General features: G+C 42.6%; 1 protein-coding gene across 8 annotated transcripts in view; it reads left to right on the plus strand.

Annotated features, from left to right (window-relative positions):
• Positions 1 to 24,045, plus strand: part of pip5k1ba (phosphatidylinositol-4-phosphate 5-kinase, type I, beta a) — a 157,722-nt gene that overhangs the window by 23,333 nt on the left and 110,344 nt on the right. The window contains exon 1 of one of the 8 annotated variants that reach the window (XM_067983514.1): positions 948 to 966. The exons of 4 other annotated variants lie outside the window; for them this stretch is intronic. The gene's annotated coding sequence lies outside the window, so the exon portion shown is untranslated. Of the gene's footprint in view, positions 1 to 947; positions 967 to 4,061; positions 4,186 to 11,468; positions 11,628 to 15,719; positions 15,924 to 24,045 lie in introns of those variants that run through there. 3 more of the 8 variants (XM_067983510.1, XM_067983513.1, XM_067983511.1) reach the window with 3 other exon arrangements.

The following is a 24,045-nucleotide window of genomic DNA, read 5'->3' on the forward strand; positions in this document are numbered from 1 at the left end:
TAGCCTCACCATATTTTGACGGGAAAATCTGGCCCGATATTCCTGATCAATGAAGGGGGTGGGGGGAGATCAAGTTGCAGCTATGAAACTGCATAGTAGCATAAGTCAACATCTACGAAGGTGGGGGAAATCTAATTACACCCATCGCCACCACAGAATCACTTCGTTTGCATATTATTCATATCATTCATCCATTGCTGTCTATGCTACATATGGACCATGGTCGACTTCACTGCCTTTCTCCCTGACATTTTATATTTGTATAAGTCAAAAAATATAGAACATGAGCGTGCAGTTAATTATGCCTTCATGCGTTGCTGGAGTGATTTTATCAATCTCACTTGTAGATGACTTTGTTCATGGCCTTGGCACTTCTTTGACACCTGTTATTGAACTGATATCTTAACGTAAAATTCTTATCCTTGTGTATAATTCCATCCACAGCCTCCCACTCTCTATCTCTGTAACCTCCCCCAAACTCTCCATTCCTCTGACTCTGGCCTCTTGTGCATCCCACCCCCCCACCTCCTTGATTCTTTATCTGCCAGGCCCCACTCTCTCTGTGGAATTCCCTCCCTACCCACCCCCTCTGCCTCTACATCCCTCTTCGACCCTCCTTTAAAACCCACCTCATTGACCAAGTTTCTCGTCACTCCTTCTAATATCTCCTTTGTGCCCAATTTTTTTTCTTGCAGCTTTAAAGCGTCTTGGGACTTTTTTCTAGGGGCCTACTGTATATAAATGCAAGCTGTTGTAGCAATGTGCCATATTTTTCTTCAAATGCATCATGACTACAGGGCTTTCAATTACACTTTGAATGCAAGTCAAATATTTTAAGTAAGTCAGTGATATACTCATGATATAAAAATAGAAACTCACTGAGATGATTGACACTAGTTAATTTATTTTGAAAGGCCTTGCCTGGTAACCTTAACCAGTCCAGATGAATCTCAAGGATTTTGTATCGTGAGTGACTTACAATCATTCTTAATGAGTTATGTTCTACATAATTTATTTCTGTACAGAAAGCTTTGTGCAGTTGTAATTGTAGCAGTCACGTTATCAAACTTGCATATGATGAAGCCCAGTAATTGGTGTTGAATGGATCCATAATTCATTCACTCAGTGCAAAATAATATCAAATGAACTGTCAGTCTTCCTTCAATGGAGTAGTGTTTAGTTTATTTGTAATATGTATGTTACTGGTAAGCCTTTGGAACTCTGGTAATGAATCACCCTTATAAATTATGTTCAAAGCTTAAATGGATATCTTGGTTTTCTTTCCCTCAACTCCTCAATTTTAAAATTATCCTTTTTTTCAAATCCCTCAGTGGTCTCGCCCCTCCAGGAGGCTTTAACCTCCTCCAGCCCTACAACCCTCCGAGATCTCTGCTATCCTGCATATCGCCGATTTTCTTCGCTTCACCATTGGCGGCTGTGCCTTCAGCTGCCTAGGCCCTAAGCTCTGGAATTCCCTCCCTAAACCTCTCTACCTCTCCTCCTTTAAGACGCTCCTTAAAACCTTCCTCTTTGACTAAGTTTTTGGTCACCTGTCCTAATATCTCCTTATGTGGCTCGGTGTCAAATTTTGTTTGATAACGCTCCTGTGAAGTGCCTTGGGACATTTTACTACGTTAAAGGCGCTATATAAATGCAAATTGTTGTTCTCTGGGCTGGTGTGTCAATTGTTGATGTCACAAGTTAATTTTAACCATGAATCTGGCTCATTCCAATTATAGTATCTGGTAGTAGAAAAGCTCATGAGAAAATTCGGGCAATAAATTTTTTTGAAGTGTAGATTCAGAATCCTTAATTTTTTTTAAAAAGGAATTTTTGATTACAAATAGAACTCGTGAACTCAGAATTTTAAAATGTGCTGTGAGGACTAAATTAACTTTTAAAGTTCAGAGTGGGAATGCGTGCTCTATTTAATTTTACACATATTTGAGATCGTTCATAAGAAAATTAACAAGTACAGTGCCTAGTCAAAATACTGCTGGGAGAAGAGGGACTTTGTACAATAAACTGCTGAACTGTTAATATTATATTCGATTGATTTGGGGTGCTTTCATACGTTAATTCTGTTTTGAGATTTTGTAAGTGTTCTTGAGTAATCCCTGAAATTGATGCAAATTCAAACAACCAAAGTCTCCTTTGGGACAGGGAAGATGATTTGCTCAGTTGCAGAAAAGTGTAAGTCATAAGAAAATGGGTCAACAAAGGATAGTTACTTACTATTACCAACAGAGAAACAAGGTGCCTTCATCACCAGTATAGTTGATTTATATGTATTTTATTGTTTGATCTTTCTCTGGTCCGTTGTCTGTATTTGGGGAGGAGGGAGGATTGAGGGACGGGTATGTAATACAAAAGTGACTACACTTCACAAGTACTTCATTGGCTGTAAAGCACTTTGGGACGTCCTGAGGTTGTGAAAGGCGCTGTATAAGTGCATGTTCTTTTTTTCTTTTTTGTTTTTTCGTTTTCTATTTCTTTCTTTCTTGATATACTATGATTTGCTTTTTGTAACCCATCTGTAAGAGCTGACTTGTTGTGTTGGTGTCACGTATCTAAGGTTGTCATGAAGTGGCCGGACGTGGGATTTTGACCCGTGATTTACGCACGTAACAAATTCTTAAGCCTTGTCTGTGCTACCGGGGGAGGTGATGGGTAGAGGCGAAGATGTTCCCAACAGGGAGAGCAGAAGCGTCGTTCTGGCTCACTCTTGTACCCCATCTTGGTAGTTGACTCTGGAGTGTCGTTGACAAAAATCTAGGAACAGTTGCCTCACCTGAATGTTGACAAATGATAATGGCCCTGAGCAAATCTAAAATGGGGAAAATGAAAACAATTTAACATTAAAATAGGGGTGGGGCGAATAGAAAAAACTAACTGCATTTCTCTAATTCATATTCAGAGTTAATGCACAGTAAGTACTCAGGTGAATCATAGAATCGTACAGCACAGAAGGAGGCCACTCGGCCCATCGTGCCTGTATTGGCTCTTTGAAAGAGCTATTCAACTAGTCCCACTTCCCTGCTCTTTCCCCATAGCCCTGCAAATTTTTCCCCTTCAAGTATTTATTCAATTCCCTTTTGAAAGTTACTGTTGAATCTGCTTCCACCGCCCTTTGCAGGTTAGTGCATTCCAGATAATCACAACTTGCCCTGTTTTTTTTGAAAAAAATTCTCCTCATTGGCTCTTTTGCCAATTACCTTAAATCTGTGTCCTCTGGTTACCGACCCTCCTGCCAGTGGAAACAGAAATGTGATAAATGTTTTGGAAGTTTTTCACTGCTCAAGTGAAGGAGTGTGATGGAATACTCTCCACTTGCCTGGATGAGTGCAGCTCCAACAACATGCAAGAAGGTCAACACCATCCAGGACAAAGCAGCCTGCTTGATTGGCACCCCATCCACCACCCTAAATATTCAATCCCTTCACCACCGGCACACTGTGGCTGCAGTGTGTACCATCCACAGGATGCACTGCAGCAACTCGCCAAGGCTTCTTCGACAGCACCTCCCAAACCCGCGACCTCTATCACCTAGAAGGACAAGGGTAGCAGGCACATGGAAACAACACCACCTGCACGTTCCCCTCCAAGTCACATACCATCCCGACTTGGAACTATATCGTCGCTGGGTCAAAATCCTGGAACTCCCTTCCTAACAGCACTGTGGGAGAACCTTCACCACACGGACTGCAGCGGTTCAAGAAGGCGGCTCACCACCACCTTCTCAAGGGCAATTAGGGATGGGCAATAAATTGCTGGCCTCGCCAGCGACGCCCACATCCCATGAATGAATTTTTTTTAAAAGTGGTTGAGTCTATCACGTTCGCTTAACTTTAACTTGCTTTCTTTCTTTCATCAAATTTTGAGTCTCATTCGGTTCTAGCGCGGTGCAGTTAAAGTTTATCAGCAAGCTATTACTCATTGAGTGCCACTGTAATTTGGAACAGTATAATAAAGATGAAACTTGTGCTTAATTATTACAAAAGCACATAACCTTTGTCACGAAGTATCCCTAGCAACAAATGGCTTCACCACTTTGTTTGAACGACTTGGGCCTGTAACCGTGATGTTTATTTGCTGCAGAAACCTGACAGTAGCCTGCTGCACTCTGACAAATGGTGATTGATGTCAGTACATCTTTTAGTCTGTGGACAGGAACAGGAGTTTCAGGCAAGTGGTTAGAGTGCTGCTAACTATCGGTGTTCTGTTAAATCAAAATTTTAAGATCAGCTTCGATTGTGACTTGTGCTTGAGCACGATCACTGTTTTTAGGGTGTGGAATAAATGTGCTTTCTATGGTAACAAATGAGTTGCTCAATCCCTAACTTGAGACCGTATTCAACATGGCATTCTACTGTTTGAGTTTTTATTTGCTTGTTGGGAGGGGCCCCACTAACATTTAACTAACGTAATTTGAGGGTGTAAGTATCTGATTTGGAATTAGAAAGCAGGTTTTTTTTTTAAAAAAAGAGCTTCCTGCAAGGTGACCCAAAACTGCACTGGCAAGGATGGGTGCTTGTGCTGATGTTTTAATTTTACAATAACTTATACATCTAAGGATGACTACAACAGTTTACAGTATGTGTACTACTACAACAATAACTTGAATTTATATAGCACCTTTAACGTAGTGAAACATCCCAAGGTGCTTCACAGGAGCGATTATCAAACAAAATTTGACACCGAGCTACGTAAGGAGATATTAGGACAGGTGACAGAGGTAGGTTTTAAGGAGCATCCTAAAGGAGGAGAAAGAGTTGGAAAGATTTAGGGATTTAGGGAGGGAATTCCAGAGCTTAGGGCCTAGGCAGCTGAGGGCATGGCTGCCAATGGTGGAGTGAAGAAAAGCGGGGCTGCAGCACGAGACCAGAATTGGAGGAGCTCAGAGATCTCGGAGGGTTGTAGGGCTGGAGGAGGTCACAGAGATAGGGAGGGGGCGAGGCCATGGTAGGATTTGAAAACAAGGATAAGAATTTTAATTGTACTAATACAATGAGACATGGAAGCCTTTATTCTGCTGCAGTTTTGGGCCATTCACTCCTAATGGACAATACTTTCCAGATATTCTATCATTTAGGTGTTTGGCTCTAATGTTTTATAATAGTCGTATGGTGGATGACCTTAAATTTGCTTTCTAACTCTTGCCCACAAGGCAAGTAATTGCCAATTTTTACTTAGCTGGGTTATAGGGGGTCTCGAGTAGAAAACTGAATGTTAAAGAAGGTTAGAAGTAGTGGCTAAATGTCAATCCCCACACGTAATTCTGTGGTCTTTTTGAAATACTTTAATTTTGTACTTTTTTCCCCTCATTTAAAAAAAAATGCTAGTTTTTGAATACCAAAGCTTAACCCTGAAGTTCACCATCTGAAAATGCAAGGTCAAAGTAGGGAAAACTATTAAAAGCTGAGTCCCAAATGGCCAGCTGCAGTTTTTTAGAATTTATTTGGAACAGTGGGAAATTACATATTCCCCAGGCTTTATTAAGTGAAGATGCCAAAAAGTAGAATGTTGAGGTAAAGTGTGAATCGAAAAGGTGCATAATTTAAGTAGACTGTGAAATCACTTTATATAGACACTGGCTGACACTTATAAATGGTTCGATTTTTCTTATTTCTTTTCAAACGATTTGATCAGGTGTTTAAAAAAAAATGCAGGCATTAGATCGGCTATATTGAATATTGAAATACCTTTTGAAGGTTAAATAGCAATAGCCATGTAGGTAACAGAAGGGTAGTAATTATCTAGGTCATAAGTCTACATTTGCCTTTTACTCCACCCTCAGTTTGGCTACACCTTGTGTGTGGCATGTTGTATAAATATTCATCACTAATTATAGTTGTGTGTAGCATGTTATATAAATATTCACCACTAATTATGGCATTAGTCTTCTTGAATTAAATGAATGTTTTGCTATAGAGGTAATATGGAAGATCCCCTGACTTTCCTTCAGAAAATGGTTTTTTTTTGAATACTTTTAAGATGGGGATTTTGTCTAGCTACAACTTTAATGTTTATGGATAGTGTCTACAATGTTTTCAGCAGGACCTTGAGTTTGCAGTTATTTTTTAAGGCCTGATTTTAACCTTCATCTACTTCAACCACTCTTTAGCTGTTTCACAGTGAGTCTGACAATCTGCTAATTACAATGGAACCACAGAGATTAGAGCAACTTTTATTAACTGTAGTAATATATTTAAACTGTAGAGAATTAAGTTTAAAAAGAAACTTTTTCGCTTCTTCCTATAATCTTTCACTTTTCAAAATTCTATATTATTTAAAATGTATATTTTATCTTAAATTTAAAAACAATTTTCTATGTCTTCACAATCCTCCTATCCACTCTGGAACTGGGATTGTGGACTCTCTAATCTTCTGAGGGAAAGTTCTGCAAATATGTAACTTGCTTCCTCACCAAAGTGCCAACATATTTACTTACCTATCCCTTTATCTCCACTAATTAATCCTGCTCAAATTATTCCAAGTCAGCAACACACACACTATCGTATCCTGTGAAGAATTTGTCAAGGGGAAATAAAAGTTAACCTCTCCAAGGAAACTAGCTCTTTTTTAAAAATAATAATTTGTTCCTTTTTCAGATAGCCTAAAGTTCATTCAAAAGAAGATTTTTAAAAAAGAACACTGGCATAACATTCTAATGCTTCTGGCTCTCTGCAGACTCAAATTCACATCAAGGACAATTCTAATACCACTCTAAAATACCAGCGTTTTACCACAGTGTAAAAATGTCCTTTGCATCAACAACTAGTTCAAATTTGGTTCAGTAATGTTTCTCTATTTATTCTCCCTTTATAATTGATTAAAACTGTGAACAATGTTTGGAAATTGGAAACATGAATTATTTTCTCAAATGCAACATAGTTCTCAGAATATCGAACCTCCCAAGATCTGTTTTCTTTCAAATATATTTTGCTTAGGTTTTATATCTTTTACAGATTGAGATAATAGATGAACCAGAAATGGTTTAACTCTATCTCATTGTATTGATCAAACAGCAAAATTAAATTTGACCTTCAAATACTTCCCAAGTCATTTTTGACAAATATGTTCACCACCTAATCCAAAAAATGTTAGTGGTTTGAATGCATTTTTTGTATGTAATAATTAGCACCTCCAATGTACCTAAAGATTCTTAACAGTTAACGCAAAAATATGTGTGTATTTGACAATATTAAAGGTTTTGTATGTCTTGAGCAAATTCTTTTTACTAATCGAGTAACAATATTGATGATTTTTCTAACAACCTTGGCCCGAAGCATACTACTGTTTTAAAAAATTGTGGCTAAGCCAAGAAAATTGCAAGTCACTCATAATTTAAAGAGTAACCACTTCATGCCCACAGTTAGCAGTGAAAGCAGATTCTGGATTGTTTTTTAAAGTAGAGAAATGTGGTGTTGGCACCCAGGCAAAGAGATCAATTAAATGTCCCTTTTTTGTATTCTTGTGTAGCTGCCAAGGCATTTCAGTGAATTTAAAATATAATTAAAATTGTATCAAATTAAATTAGTGTAACCCCCAAAATCCAGTCTGTCCCAACAAACTTCATTCTGTGTCTGGATCAGCTGTAGTGTTGCTATCACGTCACAGCCTGAGAAATGGAGTCCAAATGTTACACAGAATTCGAGGATTAGTATTCCAAGGGCAGAATTTATTACGAGCAGAATCACGATAGTTAAGATTCTACTGGTAGCTCTCATGAAGCACGCTGTTCCTTTTAAAAACTGTGTGCGGCATAAGGCCCCAGTTTTGTGACTTGTGTCATGCCACAGTTTTACAATAGACCTCATTTTTAAGGGAGCAGTATTCTCGGGCAGAGTATCAGTGACTCTTGCTATTTGCCAAGTTGAAATGAGAGAAATATTTTCACTTAATATGCTTGAAAATTCATTTTGAAGTAAAATTTAATAATTGGAAGCAGCCAATGCTGATTTCAGAAAGGGTGATTGTGCTTGACAATCCTGATAAGAGTTCTTTAAGGAGATGATAGATATGGTGGGTAGGGGAAATGCAATGGATGTGTTGTAGGTGGACTTTGAGAAATCCTTTGACTAGATACCACACAAGAGAATATTGGAGAAGATTAAGGGGTATAGAATTATATTAGGGTCGCTGACCCTCCAAGGTTGCCCTGGAGTCTCCAGTAATTAACTGTTAATCTCCAGGACATTGCTGCAAACAACTCAGGAGAAAAGCACGGCATTAAAAACATTTTAAAAATTTTGTTTGAACACTTTAGTTTGTTAGTTACAAAAATATTGGCGATTAGAGGGAGAAAAAGCTGTTTGGATGATTCGTGACCATCAGTCAATCAGGTGACGAAGAGCCTGTTCGCTTTCCAATTGGCCATGGGAAGGCAGGGCGCCGCGAGGCTGGACTTGTCGGACGACCAATGGCGGGAGAGTGGGGGCGGGGTAGCTGGAGGCAGGAGGTCACATGATGAAACCTCCAGGAACAAGTCCAACCAGGGTTGCCAACCCTAAATTATAGGGAATTGGTTGAAAAACCTGTTAGAGGGAGGAAACAATAGACGTTATGGGCAGTTTCTTAAGAGTGGTTGAAAGTGTGTCATGGTGTCCCACACAGTTCTGCTTTGGAACTAATTCTGTTCACTGTGTACATCAATTATTCGGACATAGGAGTGGTATCCAAATATGGGAAGGATACTAAAATAGGAGGCATAGTAAACAATTCTGAGGACCCAAGGAAGCTGGAGAATATTGATAAGATGGTGGAATGGGCCATAAATGTGGCAGGTTGACTTTAATTTCAGTAAATGTGAGGTGGTACATTTTGGTGCAAAATCAGAGGGATTTTGGGGTTCAGTTTCACAAGACATTAAAAGCAGCACCTTAAGTGGATAAGGCCATAACAAAAAAAGCTAATGGAACACTGGGTTTTATGGCAAAAGGTATGGAATTTAAAAATCGAGATGTGTTGGGATTTCTACGCTCCTCCAGTTCTGGCATCTTGCACATCCCTGATTTTCATCGCTCCACCATTGACGGCCGTGCCTTCAGTTGCCTAGGCCCTAAGCTTTGGAATTCCCTCCGTAAACCCATCCGCCTCTCTACCCCTCTCTCCTCCTTTTAAGACGCTCTTTAAAACCTATCTCTTTGACCAAGCATTTGGTCACCTGTCCTAATATCTCCTTATGTGTCAAATGTTGTTTGATAACATTCTTGTGAAACAACTTGATGTTTTACTATGTTAAAGGCGTTACATAAATGTAAGTTGTTGTATTGATGAACCTGTATATAAAACCTTAAGACCTCAGTTGGAGCACTGTGTGTGGTTTTGCGCTGCACACTATAGGAAGGATGTTGAGACAATAGAGTGTGTGCAACGCAGATTCACTAGGATGCTGTCAGGTATGAGGAAATGAAAATACAAGTACGAAAAAGTACTTGAAAAATTGGGACTATTTTCTTTAGAACAGATGGAATTAAGTGGTGATACAATAGAGGTGTTTAAAATTATGAAGGAATGGGACGGAGTAGATAGAAACAGACTGTTTCCAATGGCTGAGTGGCCTAGAACAAGGGGAGATAGATATGAGACGTAGAACAAAAAACAGGATAGTAATGCGTGGCTTTGGAATGCACTACCAGAGTTGCTGATTGAAGCAGAGACCATCTCAACATTTAAGAAGGTTAAAAAGGATGGTTGAGGGAAAGGGGAAGAGAGTGGACACAAAACACCAACATGAACTGGTTAGGCCAAATAGCCTTGTTTGCATGTTGTAATTTCCATGTAAGATTGCTCTTGCTGCCCTTCCAGGGCTGCTGTCTCCAATGGATGTGGCCAGATTGGGAGAACTGCTGATGTGCCGTCCAATCCCTTGTTAGTAGATTAATCACACTTTTCAGACACTGTATATCTCCTTGGATGATAAGGTGAGGGAGGTAGTTGATGTGTGCTTTTTCCAAGGAACATTTGGCCCTAGAGGTTTTTTTTAAAGAGTATAAAAAGCTCACTGTTTTCCTGCTTTTGTCATTCCCAAAGAGTCCTGGAAAGTTGTAACTTATTCTGAACCGGAGAGTTTTGGACCCCATACTGAAAGAAGAGCTTAATATTTGTAACACTACTGCAGATGATTTGGACAGTGTATTTCAGGAGTGGCTGGTGTCAATGGGCCTCCAGAATATATACGGTCACACTGGAACTTGATAACTGCTAGAAATGATTTGAGACTTCAACAAGGATGGAGTCCATAATCAGCCCAAAATTCTCCCATTTAGTTTCGGCTCAGCATCTTGAGGGTTTATATAGTTCCTGGCCATAACCAAGTGTGTTCCGTCTTTCGGATGTAACATTAAACAGAGGCCCCGTCTGTTCCCTTAGGTGGACATAAAAGATCCTACAACACTATTTCGAGGAGGAGCAGGGGAGTTCTCCCTGGTGTTCTGGCCGATATTTATCCCTAAACCAACATCACTTTTAAAAAAAAAATAAACAGATTATCTAGTCATTATCACATTGCTGTTTGTGGGATCTTTCTGTGCGCAAATTGGCTGCCGCGTTTCCTCCATTACAACAGTGGCTACACATCAAAAGTACTTCATTAGTTGTAAAGCGCTTTGGGGCGTCCAGAGTCCGTGAAAGGGGCTATAGAAATGCAAGTTCGTTCTTTTTCTTACTTCAGTGGCAGGGACTCTTCTAGCGTCCTGAAAAGCTTTACGTTGTAAAAGTCTATAATGAAACGGGTTAATTCGTTGCTGCTGAAGCCTTTGATTACAGTACATTGGGGTGTAGCATTCTGCCTAGCTTGCCTTTTATTTACTGATGTTAATTGGGGTCTGATACCCAGCTCAGTGAGCATCTGGTTGATTCCTGTTGCAACGTGTTGTCTGCTTGATGGGAGATTCAGCTAAACACACAGGTATCCAGACTTGTGAAATGTGTAGGGTTTCAAACCTGTTTGTTCAGCGACTGACACCTCTTTGGGATTTGAACTTTGTGTTTAAACAAATATACATCAGACTTATTTCGGGTTTGAATGGTACTAAATTCCGTATATTTAAGACTTAACACTGTTCGTATTTAAACACGCAGGTTTAGTGAACTTTATACTTTGCACGGTCTTGTGATTGCTTGACGCACCTAATCTTGTTTGGCAATCACTCTTCCTTGAGATGTGTCCTAAAGATTTCTGCAGAATATTTTCTGTACTACCAGGAGAAAGGAAATACAGATCTGTTGCTGTGCCCTGAGCTTTATAAGAATTCTATATTAACCAGCATAGGTCTGGGAAGAAATCTTTAGATCGACTCATTAATTAGTAGAAATTAATGGGCCTGATCTTGCTGGAGTAGGGCATCTTGTGACGTGTGCTGTTAGTTAGACTTTATCCTCCACCCTTCAGCTCAATTTTTTTCTGCCATGCGAGCTGTTAACGGGACATCTGGGACCTTAGTGAACAACGGGACCAACAGTCTATCTCCTTAATCAATGAGGTTTAAAGATAGAGAAAGAAACAGAGGTATAACTGAGAAGGAAATAGTGTGAATTAGAGTCAAATCAGATACAGAAAGAGAAATGAAGAGAAGGAAAGAAAGATTCGATTAAGAGATGGAGAAAAGAGACAGAAAGGAAAAGTAAGAAGAAAAAATTTAAATTTTAAAAATCTCTAACTATTTGCTACCTGCAGGAATGAGACTCCACAGTTTAAATTGTTCCCTTTCTGGGCCAGAGAGATTGATTGGCATTGCATTAACAATTATCATGTCGTTAAAAAGGTACTTACGCCGTTAATTACCAGACATAACTTTCTGTGGCGTGTTTAATGGGCAATTAAGGTGCAAATCCAACAAGTTGTTAAAAATAACGGGGAGTGTGAGGGTGAGATGCCGTTTGTGTGAAGCAAATGGTTGGAACGGCGTAAATTGACCAGCAAATTCTAGAGATTCGTAACTCACAGCGTATCTCTTCGTCCCCTGAACTTGCTGGCCGATTTGCGCATTAATAACGACGTGTGTCCTTAGCACACTAATTTTTCCAGCAAGATTTGGGCTAATGAATTGGCTTCTGTGACCAATTGGATTTTTGTCTTGTTCACCATTATAAATATCTCTTTTTTGTTGTTGGGGGTGGGAGTTGGCTGTATCTGTACCATAGTCTGTTTAAATTAGCCACTGGCTACTCCCAGCTGTGCAATCAAGATAGCATATTATCTCAACCAGAACTTCTGCTATAACTGGACTAGGGGTTGCCAACCCTCCAGGATTGTCCTGGAATTTCCAGGCCTTAAAGATTAATCTCCTGGAAATTGTTGCGAGCAACACCTGGGAGAAAAATCACTGAGGCATTAACAAGAATCATCATTTTTTCAGTTTTCTTTGAACACTTTCATTTATTAGTTTTTTAAAATATTGGAGGTGGGGGGCGGTGGGAATGGCTGTTTGACAGTCAAGAATCATTCAATCGGGTAACGGGAGCCTGTTCACTTTCCGATTGGCCATGGAAGGCAGGGCACAGTGAGGATGGACGTGTCGGGCGACCAATGACGGGAGTGTGGGCACGGGGAGGTTGGAGGCAGGAGGTCATGTGATGAAACCTCCAAGAACATGTCCAATCAGACTTGGTAACCCTATTTCTGGCTGATAGCTCTATAATATACTTCCATAAGACCAAAAGAGATAGGAGCAGGGGTAGGCTATTCGGCCCCTCGAGCCTGCTCCACCATTCAATGAGATCATGGCTGATCTGATTTTTACCTCAACTCCACTTTCCCGCCTTTTCCCAATATCCTTTGACTCCCTTACTGATCAAAAATTTGTCTAACTCAGTCTTGAATGTATTCAATGACTCAGCCTCCACAGCTTTTTGGGGTAAAGAATTCCAAAGATTCACGACCCTCTGGGAGAAGAAATTCCTCCTCATTTCCATCTTAAACGGGCGACCCCTTATTCTGAGACTATGCCCCCTAGTTTTAGATTCCCCATGAGGGGTAACATCCTCTCAGCATCTACCCTATCGAGTCCCCTCAGAATCTTGTATGTTTCAATAAGATCTCCTCTCATTCTTCTAAACTCCAATGAGTATAGACCCAACCTGTTCAGTCTTTCCTCGTAAGACAACACTTCCATATCCGGAATCAACCTAGTGAACCTTCTCTGAACTGCCTTCAATGCAAGTATGCCCTTCATTAAATGAGGGCACCAGAACTGTACGCAGTACTCCAGGTATGGTCTCACCAGCCTGTACAGTTGTAGCATGATTTCCCTGTTTTTATACTCCATCCCCCCCCCCTAGAAATAAAAGCCAATATTCCGTTTGCCTTCCAGATTACCTGCTGCACCTGTATGTTGACTTTTTGTGTTTCATGTACGAGGACACCCAGGTCCCTCTGTACTGCAGAATTTTGTAGTATTTCTCCATTCAAATAATATTTTGCTTTTTTATTTTCCCACATTATATTCCATCTGCCAAATTTTTGCCTATTCGCTTAACCTGTCAATATCCCTTTGCAGACACTTTGGGCCTGATATTACCAGGGCGGCGGGGGGGAAATCAGTCTGCCCCGAACGCAATCGCAGGCTGATTGGGTCCACTTACCTGTTGTTCCGGGTTCCCCGCTGCTGAGCTGCGCGGTGGGCAGACTGCGCATGCGCAGTAAGGTCTGTCAGCTGGAGGAGCTCTATTTAAAGGGGCAGTCCTCCACTGACTGCTGCAAGAAATGGGAAAAATTACAGCATGGAGCAGCCCAGGGGGAAGGCTGCTCCCAGTTTAGTGATGCCTCACTCTACTACCACTCAACCCAATCCTCATACAATCTCATGGCTCTATCTCATACTCACCCTCTTATGCATCTCTTTCACAGTCAGCCTCACTCAACCTGTCATTACCTGTGCTGCAGCCACAGGGCATGCATCACATATGTGCAGTAGGCAGCGTAAGGCAAACGTGTTGTGAGCATGAAGGGAATGCACAAGGGTGTTTGAGGGTTTGTCATGGTTTTTACTTCTATTTAATTTCTGATCAACTCACATTACATATTATATTGGCACCACTACTGCCACGTCTTTGCGAATCTTGTCTGGTTTGTGCAATAATGCCCTTTCCTGAGGATCACAATGAAGACCCACAACTGATGCCACCCATTGTGTCACTGCAGAGTGGGTGTTGGTGTATTTGCAGGGCTCTTTTGTGCAGACGACTGAGAGATGTCGGCGATGTCCCCGTTGGCACCCTGGAAGGATGCGGAGGAGAAGTTGTTGAGGGCAGTGGTGACTTTGACAGCAACAAGTAGGATGATGGTGCTCGGGCCAGCTGGGAGCAGCTCGGCATGAAGGAGGCTGCAGATATCTACGACTACATGTCGAGTGACTCTGGGCCTCCGTGTGCACTGCTGCTCAGAGAGGTCCAGGAAGCTGAGCCTCGGTCTGTGGACCCTGTGGCGAGGGTAGTGCCCTCTGCGACGCATCTCTCTCTGCGGTTGCCCTCCCTCCTGCTGTGCAGGTGGATGTGTCACAGCACTGTGTTGTGGAGCTCCACGTGTCAGAGGTGGACGGTGTGGCCGGCGAGGCTGGTGATGCTGTTCGCCCTCCGAGGAGGTCATGACTGCAGCTACGGCGGCCCCCGTCCGGAAGATGTACATCTGAGGGGGTCCGCAAGTTAGGTACATGTGTCTGGACACCGGGGTAAGTGTGCAAGTTTGTGAATTTTATTGTTAGGAGGAGGGTGGTGGAGGCCGAACTTTGTCCCAAGTGACAGCGTGGCCTCCTGCAATGAGTGAGGGTCTTCCCCCCACCCCCCCCCCCCCCAACCTGTCAAATGGATCTTTGCAGCTGCCACAGGCTGATGGCTGCAACACGTTCATTTGAACTGGGAGTGTTTCCCCCCAGTACGGGAAACAATCCCAGTTGTTTGTAAAATCCCAACCCTCCTAAAATATCTTGTTATCAGGTCTGTAAACGACCTGAAATACCAAAATAAATAGCTTAAGTGGCACCCTGTCGGCTTTAATTGCCGGCGGGAGTCCCACTTGCGGGGGCTGCGCGCACATGTCAGTGTGTCACTGGGGAACCCGGAAGTGGGCGGGTTGGAGCCGGGCTCCCGACCCGCCCCGGGAATCCCCGATTTTCGTAGCCCCCCCACCAGGAACGCACCCGATCGCGGGTGCTAAAATCGCAACTTACTTTTCCACCTTTTTTTGTATCATCAGCAAATTTGGCCACAAGACACTCTGTTCCTTCATCCAAGTCGTTGATATATATTGTAAATAGTTGAGGCCCCAGCTCTGATCCCTGCAGCACCCCACTAGCTACAGATTGCCATTTTGAAAATGACCCTTTTATCCCGACTCTTTGTTTACTGTTATTTAGCCAATCCTCTATCCATGCCAGTATATTACCCCCAACACCATGAGCTCTTATCTTGTGCAGTAATCTTTTATATGGCACCTTATCGAATGCCTTTTGGAAATCCAAATACACTGCATCCATTGGTTCCCCTTTATCCACCCTGCCCGTTACTTTCTTCTCTGTCCAATTGTTTTTGAGGAAAGTATGCAACGACCATACACAAGCTATGGCAGGTGGAAGCTTAATGTTTACAAGAGATTGCCAAGAGATGAGATAGCCTGCAGTGAACAAGCCGTGCACTTATTCTGGCAACTTGAGCAGTTAAAGGGTAACCAAGTAACTGCTGGCTGTTCACATGCTCTCTATCCAGAAATTGTTTACAAACTTGATTTACCTGTTTACAAGAAGGCGACGCATCAAATTGTTCAGGATTGTTGATCCACCAGCGGTGTGGGTCTGTTGGGTATGATACTGGTGTTGATTGAAAGCTTGTGCTCAGAACCCGCCTGACAAATAAATACTGGAATCTTTTGTCAGTTCAGCTGTTTCCTTCTTGCTGCACAGATATACGGGCAGAGGCTAACAAAGGTGAGTTCAATCTTGAGTTTGGTCTGTCAAATAATGCTATAAAGATAGGACTGCGAGACACTTTATTGTTTTGCAACTGTTTCTGTGAGCTGCAACAATAATGTGCATTTATATAGCACCTCTAATGTAGTAAAACATCCCAAGGTGCTTCACAGGAGCGATTATCAAACAAAATTTTACACCAAGCCAAATAAGGAGATTTTAGCTCAGGTGACCAAAAGCTTGGTCATGGAGATAGGTTGAAAGGAGGAGAGGGGCAGAGAGGCGGAGAGGTTTAGGGAGGGAATTCCAGAGCTTAGGGCCTAGGCAGCTGAAGGCATGGCTGCCAATGGTGAAGTGATGAAAATTGGGAATGAGCAAGAGGCAAGAATTGGAGGAGCGCAGGGATCTCGGGGGGGGGGGGGGGGGGGGGGATTGTAGGGCTGGAAGAGGTTACGGAGATAGGGAGGGGGCGAGGCCATGGAGGGATTTGAACACAAGGATGAGAATTTTAAAATCGAGGCGTTGCCGGTGAGCAACACGGTAATTTATCTACCTGCTATTGTTCTCTTAATCTGATATTATTTCTTTGTAAATGCAATGTGTAGTTGTAGCCTGGGATATATGGTGGTGTTTGTCCACCAGTTGGAAAGGTCTTGAGTTACTGTTTCCAGTATACATATCAACAGTAAACAAGGTTATTCATGTACGTCACGCTATCTCCCGGACAACTTCATGCATTCAAGTTTCAGTTCATAAAAAAAAATATGGGCTTGCCTGGAGAAATGATTCTCTGTGCTGGGCACAAGAAAAAAGGTATCCGTGGAGAATCCAAATTGTAAAAAATGCTTCTCCTTGTTCAGGAACCATTGGGGAAAGTTGGAGTCCTAACTGTTCATGCCATGGGCACTTTGTGAGGAATATTTGGATTGTTTGTCTCAACATCTTCTGTAAGGCAGCTGCTACTTGAAGCAATTTTTTGCTTTTAGTAAACATTATTATTTATTAGCCAGTTGTTATGATCTGGAATGTGCTGCCTGAAAGGGCGGTGGAAGCAGATTCAATAGTAACTTTCAAAAGGGAATTAGATAAATACTTGAAGGGGAAAAATTTGCAGGGCTATGGGGAAAGAGCAGGAGGGTGGGACTAATTGGATAGCTCTTTCAAAGAGATGGCATAGGTACGATGGGCCGAATGGTCTCCTTCTGTGCTGTATGATTTCTATATGATTGGACAGCTCATAAGCGCTTTGGCACATCTGTGTTCCAAGCTTGCATCAACATTTTTGGGTCAAAGTTTTCTCCTACAGTTTATGCAGTCCTTTGGTATAATCCACTTAACATGTGAAGGTTGATTGAATGGATAGGAATTACCTACCATAGCTATGGCCTTCCTTACTTTTAGAATGTAGTTCAACCTCTTTTTGACATGTGGCTTGGGGCCTTGTAACATTTCCTGTAAATGTTTACATTTCTTCCTGATTCCAACTTCATATCTCTGATGCCTCCTCTGGTTAAAGTACTCGAGCATGATGTATTGGGGGCAGGAGGGTAATGGGGAAGAGGAGCTGACCAGGATGGGCGTGTGTGTCCAAACACTTGAACGTTATCACTGACTGCCTTTCTCCCAGTTTACAGGATGTAACGTGATGTTTATCTATACCGGAATAAGATGAGGAAATATCATATCAGTGGGTTGATTGTTTTTGATACCCAACTTACGTTTCAAGTAGTTTAATGAAGAGAGAGTGCAATGAGAGCCTGCAAGTAGTAAGTGCACGCAAAATAAAATATGCCAGCTAATCCCTGAGAAAAGATATGTCGCCAGAGCTACCTTTTTTTTTATAAAGCCCTGTTTGTTGCGTTGTGCTTTTTAAATTCACTTCAGTTTTGGTGGGTAAACATTGCTTCTGTTTAGATAGTACAATGAAGCTGGAGGCTGCCACTTGAGGGTAAAATATATAATCCTGAAATCTGTTAATGAATATGATTGAAATTAATAGCTCGAGGTGTTTTTTTCATGCTGCCATAATATTCTGTTGAAATTCCAAAGTTTCAAATGATGTGGCAGTATTAATTAAGGTATTAATACACAGTGCTATGAGATAATGCAATCTGTGCATGCTCAAAGTACTTTTTTCATTTGGATCAGTTCGGTCAAACTGCCATGAATTGCACAATTTGCTTTAGGTGATGTGCAACATCACCAGATTTGTTCTGAATCAGTTGTTTGCAGACTCGGTACAAATCGTGGCATTCAATTGCTGATTCAGAGGGGGCCATTTTAACCTAACCTTCCTCGTCAGGAAACTGACAGGATCGGGTGCACCGCTGGCTTTTACACCCCGCCCGATTTTACCATCATGGAAGTTTACAGAAGTTAATTGGAAACGTTGGTATGGAGAACAGAAATGTCACCTGAGATACATTTTCTGAGAAGCGCAGGAGAAGTGTTCTTTTGGGTGAGATTACTGCATTGTTGTAGTTTCTCATCCTACGCAACCTAAGAATGTTTAATAGTAGTGTTGTAGCAAACCCTACATCTAATTTCAAAACTTCAGCCCAAAGATGTTGGAGGCCAAATGGAATATCAAGTTCAAGCCCCAGTTTTTAGCTTTTGAGTTTCAGTTGCATAAAAATGATACAGTTCTGCTTAATACTCTTAACTGAATACTATTTTTTTTTTCTAATTTTACATCCTAATAACACCAGGTTTGTTAACTTGTAAGGTCTGATCCAGTAACTAAAGAAAGTTTTTTTTTTTGTTTATTGTCCTGGGCACGGGATCAGAAACTTGCTTGGACATCAGAGCAAGTGAAGATTCTCTGGAGAGCACAGGGAACAAAGATGCTCCTGTGAGGGTAACCTAAAAATACAGAAGCTGAAGTATCTTAAGTAAAAGACCCCCAAAAAATAAGTGATATCCTGCAGGTGAGGAATTAAACAAAGCCCTGTTCAGGTGGATGTCAACGATCCCGTGGCTGTAATTGGAAAAAGAGCAGGGCTAGCTTCCAGTGTCCTGGCCAACAATTACTCCATCATCATCATCAACCAAAATAAAAACAGATTAACTGGACATTTTTTTTATTACTGTTTGTGAGATTTTTCTATGCCCAAAATGGCAGCACTTAGGGTTGCCAACCCTCCAGGATTGACCGGGATCCAGGGATTGGAGATTAATCTCCAGGGCACCGCTGCGAGCAAAAACCTGGGAGAAAAATCACAGGGGCATTGAAAAAAAATTGTAGATATTTTTTCATTGAACACTTTTGCTTATTTGTTATAAAAATATCAGAGATGGGGGAGAAAAGGCTGTTGCCCAATAGAGTAACAAAGGGCTCGATGTTACCAGGGCTGCGGGTTCGCGGCGGGGGGGGCTATTGGGGATGGGCAATAAATGCCGGCCTCACCAGCGACGCTTACATCCCATGAATGAATAATTTTTTAAAAACTGGGCGCGTGGGTAACGCGCCCGGCGAAATCAGTCTGCCCCGCACGCGATCGCGGCCTAATTGGATTCACTTACCTGGTCTTCCGGGCTCCCCACTGCTGATCTGCGCGTCGGGCGGGCTGTGCATGCGCAGTAAGCTCTGTCAGCTGGAGGAGCTCTATTTAAAGGGGCAGTCCTCCACTGACTGCTGCAACAGATAGCAAAAATTACAGCATGGAGCAGCCCAGGGGGAAGGCTGCTCCCAGTTTAATGATGCCTCACTCCAGGTATCATTAGATGGGGTGAGGGGGAGGACAGAGGTCTTCCCCCCCCCCCCCCCCCCCCCCAAGGCGGGCAGGAGGAAGCGGCCTGCCTCTGCCACCAAGAAGGCCTGGCTCGAGGTGGCAGAGGAGGTCACCTGCACCACCAACATATCGCGCACCTGCATACAGTGCAGGAGGCGCTGCAATGACCTAAGTAGGTCAGCCAAAGTGAGTACACTTACTCATTCCCCTACACTCCATCTGCCACATCACTGCCCCCACCCCACATCTCCTTCTGCACTGCCAACACTACTCTGTCACATCACCCCTCACACCCACTCAAACCTCATCCTCATCTTACCTGCACTTACTCACCTCGCCAGTACTCACCTCGCCACTGCCACTCAACCCAATCCTCATACAATCTTATGGCTCTATCTCATACTCACCCTCTCATGCATCTCTTTCACGGTCAGCCTCATTCAACCTGCCACTACCTGTGCTGCAGCCACAGGGCATGCATCACATATGTGCAGTAGGCAGCATAAGGCAAATGTTTCGTGAGCATGAAGGGGTTGCACAAGGGTGTTTGAGGGTTTGTCATGGTTTTTACTTATATTTAATTTTTGACCAACTCACATTACATATTATATTGGCACCACTACTGCCACGTCTTTGCGAATCTTGTCTGGTTTGTGCAATAATGCCTTTTCCTGAGGATCACAATGAAGACCCACAACTGATGCCACCCATTGTGTCACTGCAGAGTGGGTGTAGGTGCATTTGCAGGGCTCTTTTGTGCAGACGACTGAGACGTCGGCGATGTCCCCGGTGGCACCCTGGAAGGATGCGGAGGAGAAGTTGTTGAGGGCAGTGGTGACTTTGACAGCGACAGGTAAGAAGATGGTGCTCAGGCCAGCCGGGAGCAGCTCGGCATGAAGGAGGCTGCAGATGTCTACGACCACATGTCGAGTGACCCTGAGCCCCCATGTGTACTGCTGCTCAGAGAGGTCCAGGAAGCTGAGCCTCTGTCTGTGGACCCTGTGGCGAGGGTACTGCCTTCTGCGACGCATCTCTCTGCGGTTGCCCTCCCTCCTGCTGTGTAGGTGGATGTGTCACAGCACTGTGTTGTGGAGCTCCACATGTCAGAGGTGGACGGCGTGGCCGGCGAGGCTGGTGATGCTGTTTGCCCTCCGAGGAGGTCATGACTGCAGCTACAGCAGCCCCCATCTGGAAGATGTACATCTGAGGGGATCCGCAAGGTAGGTACGTGTCTCTGGACCCCGGGGTAAGTGTGAAAGTTGGTGAATTTTCTTGTCAGGAGGAGGGTGGTGGAGGCCAAACTTTGTCCCAAGTGACAGAGTGACCTCCTGCAATGAGTGAGCGTCTCCCCACCCCCTCCCCGGCCCCCCCAAATGTACCTTTGCAGCTGCCACAGGCTGACAGCTGCAACACGTCCATTTCAACTGGGAGTGTTTTCACCCAGTATGGGAAACAGTCCCAGTTGTCTCTAAAATCCCACCCCTCCTCACATATTCCCTTAATCAGGTCTGTTAATGACCTGAAATAGCAATGTAAATAGTCTTAAGTGGCACCCCGCTGGCTTTAATTGCCGGCGGGAGTCCCACATGCGGGGTCTGCGCGCGCACTTCGGCGCGTCTGTGGGGAACCCGGAAGTGGGCGGGTTGGAGCCGGGCTCCGAACCCGCTCCGGGATTCCCCGATTTTCAGAGCCCCCCCCCCCCCCCCCTTGCCAGGAACGCACCCGATAGCGGGTGCTAAAATGAAGCCCAAAGAGTCTGTTTGTTTCCCAATTGGCCATGGGAAGGCAGTGCGCCGTGAGGATGGACATGTTGGGTGACCAATGGCAGGAGTGTGTGGGCGGGGTGGTTGGAGGCAGGAGGTCATGTGATGAAACCTCCAGGAATATGTCCAATCAGATTTGGCAACCCCGACTGCACTTCAAAGTATGTTATTGTATGTGAAGTGCTGTGATATGTTTCTGAGAGATATAATGAGGTGCTATACAAATTAAGTTTCAATTTATTTTCTCCTTTCCTTTCCCTGTGACTTATCCCGTTAGATAACCTAACCCACTGGTACGCAGAGAATTATTTGCATCCAAAGAACAAGGATCGAACTAAAATTAACATTTTTTAAAAGTTCCTGGTGAGCAGCAATGGGCACTGAAGGAAGGAGAAATGAAAATTAATCCTGAATTGGGTGTGGAATCAGAATAATTCAATTCGCGTACTATTGGATCTGACTCATCCACCTGTTGAGGTTGAAAATCAAACTGTACAAACTACTAGGAACAGGAAATAATGTGTTACATTTTGGAATAGTTGAAGGTAATGGATTCAAAGAGTAATTACAGAAATGATAGAATCACCGCTTGCTATCTGCATTTCCCGTAATGCCAATAACATGTTACTTAAAGACCATGTCATCTCTCAGCACTGTATCCAGCAGAACCATGTGTTACTGAGGCTTCCTATTCCAGGCAGCTCTTTTTAGAAGTATCTTCCTACAGAATTTGTCATTTTTTTACATTTTTTTTTATTCATCCATTTGCATTGGACTTGAACTCTTTTTAATTTACCTATTTACTGGGGTACGTTGGTCACTATTGCACCATGTGATTATCCCTCTTGCTTGAGCATCTATAGAATATAGAATCTTACAGCACAGAAGGGAGGCCATTCGGCCCATCGTTCCTGTGCCAGCTCTTTGAAAGAGCTATCCAAGTAGCCCCACTCCTCTGCTCTTTCCCCATAGCCCTGTAAATTTTCTCCCCTTCAAGTATTTATTCAATTCCCTTTTGAAAGTTACTATTGAATCTGCTTCCACCACCCTTTTCAGGCAGCGCATTCCAGATCATCATAACTCACTTTCTCTTTTTTTTTCCCCCCACCGTTTTTTTTAATGTACAGTTTTTATAGCAATTATCTAAATTTCAGCAATCCTCAAAAAACCATTCCCCCTCTTTCTGTATTTAAAAAAAACAGCAGACAGATCTGCGATTGGATTAAAAATTGAGAAAAGAAGCTGCTTCAAATTTGAAAAGTCCAACGTAAGTGAGAGCGACGTCTCACTTAACATTTTAGCAAAGCTGCCCAGCAGTCAGTAGCTCGGTACAGTCCTTAAGTCCGCTGTTTGCCAGTTTAAGCGAGTGTTGAACTTTCGTATGTTGCTTTGTTAACCCTGAAGTAACTGAACCAAAATGCAAAATGATGAACCACCCTATATATACTTGTTGGTGCTGTAATCTTTTACTGTAAGTATTTAAGTGTTCAACCCTAAAGTATAAATGATTTTCACACTACCAATCTTGTAATTTTCTGCGAATGTTCACCATGTTTGGACTTTGACTGCTCTTTCAGATGGTGGTTGCTATGATTAATTGACTGTTATTGTACATGCAGCCATTTGAAATATTTGTTTCAGAATCGTATGACCACTTGTTAGGTCTAACACATGAGATTTTAATGACCAACAATGCCAGTCCCTTCCAATACTATGTATACCGAAAAACTACAATTACAGATAATGTTCTATTAATTTCAAAGTTTGTGTTACAAAATTTGGCATTTCTGAACTGAGCAACTTTTAAAGGGGAACTTGAGCACCAGTGGACAAAGCTTGAATGTAATTTCAATCTGTGTGTCTTTTTATTTCCCCCCTTTTTCCTCCCCCAAAAAAATCTGGGAAGGAAATTGTTAAATGCCAGAAGCAGGCAGAATGTTTTTTTTAGATATCATTGTGTAATAGGACACACCCACAACATGTGAATAGGCTTTTCCAGTACTCCGAAACCACTTGCATCATTGTTTGCCTGCATTACTCAGCACGGAGCATTTAGTTATCAAATGCCCATTGCACAGAAGGAAGCAACTGCGTTCCTGGCTCCTCCACTCCTCTCTACTCTGGAAAATCCAACATTGAAAAAATGATGGAAAATACATCATTGAATTTGAGGACTGTGGAAATGTTGAATAAATACAGCCTTCCGAACTCTACATGACCAGTTTCTGTAAATTAGGGTATGTTTCTGCTTGGTATCGTGGCTTTCAAAAGAGAATTGGATAAGTACTTGAAGGGAAAAATCTGCTACAGGGAAAGGGCGGGGGAGTGGGACTAACTCTTGCAGAGGGCCGGCATGGGCTTGATGTGCCGAATGGCGGCCTCCTGTGCTGTAATCATTCTATGATTCTAGAGGTGCAGAAGCTACAGTGTTAATCCCCAGAGTCTGGCTCTGACCTGACTCCAGAGAGAAGTGGCATGAGATGTCCTAGAGCTGATGGTCTCTCACAGCTTGGGGTTTGACGCTGGACAGAGTATAACTCCAGGATGGTGTCAAACATTTTTTTTTAAAGAAAGCCTAGGGGTAAAATCAAATTTTTAAAAATGTAAACATTTTACAGAGAAATTATTATTTTATTTAGTAACCAT

The sequence above is a fragment of the Heptranchias perlo genome, chromosome 4 (genome assembly GCF_035084215.1).
Source record: "Heptranchias perlo isolate sHepPer1 chromosome 4, sHepPer1.hap1, whole genome shotgun sequence".
NCBI lineage: Eukaryota > Metazoa > Chordata > Chondrichthyes > Hexanchiformes > Hexanchidae > Heptranchias > Heptranchias perlo.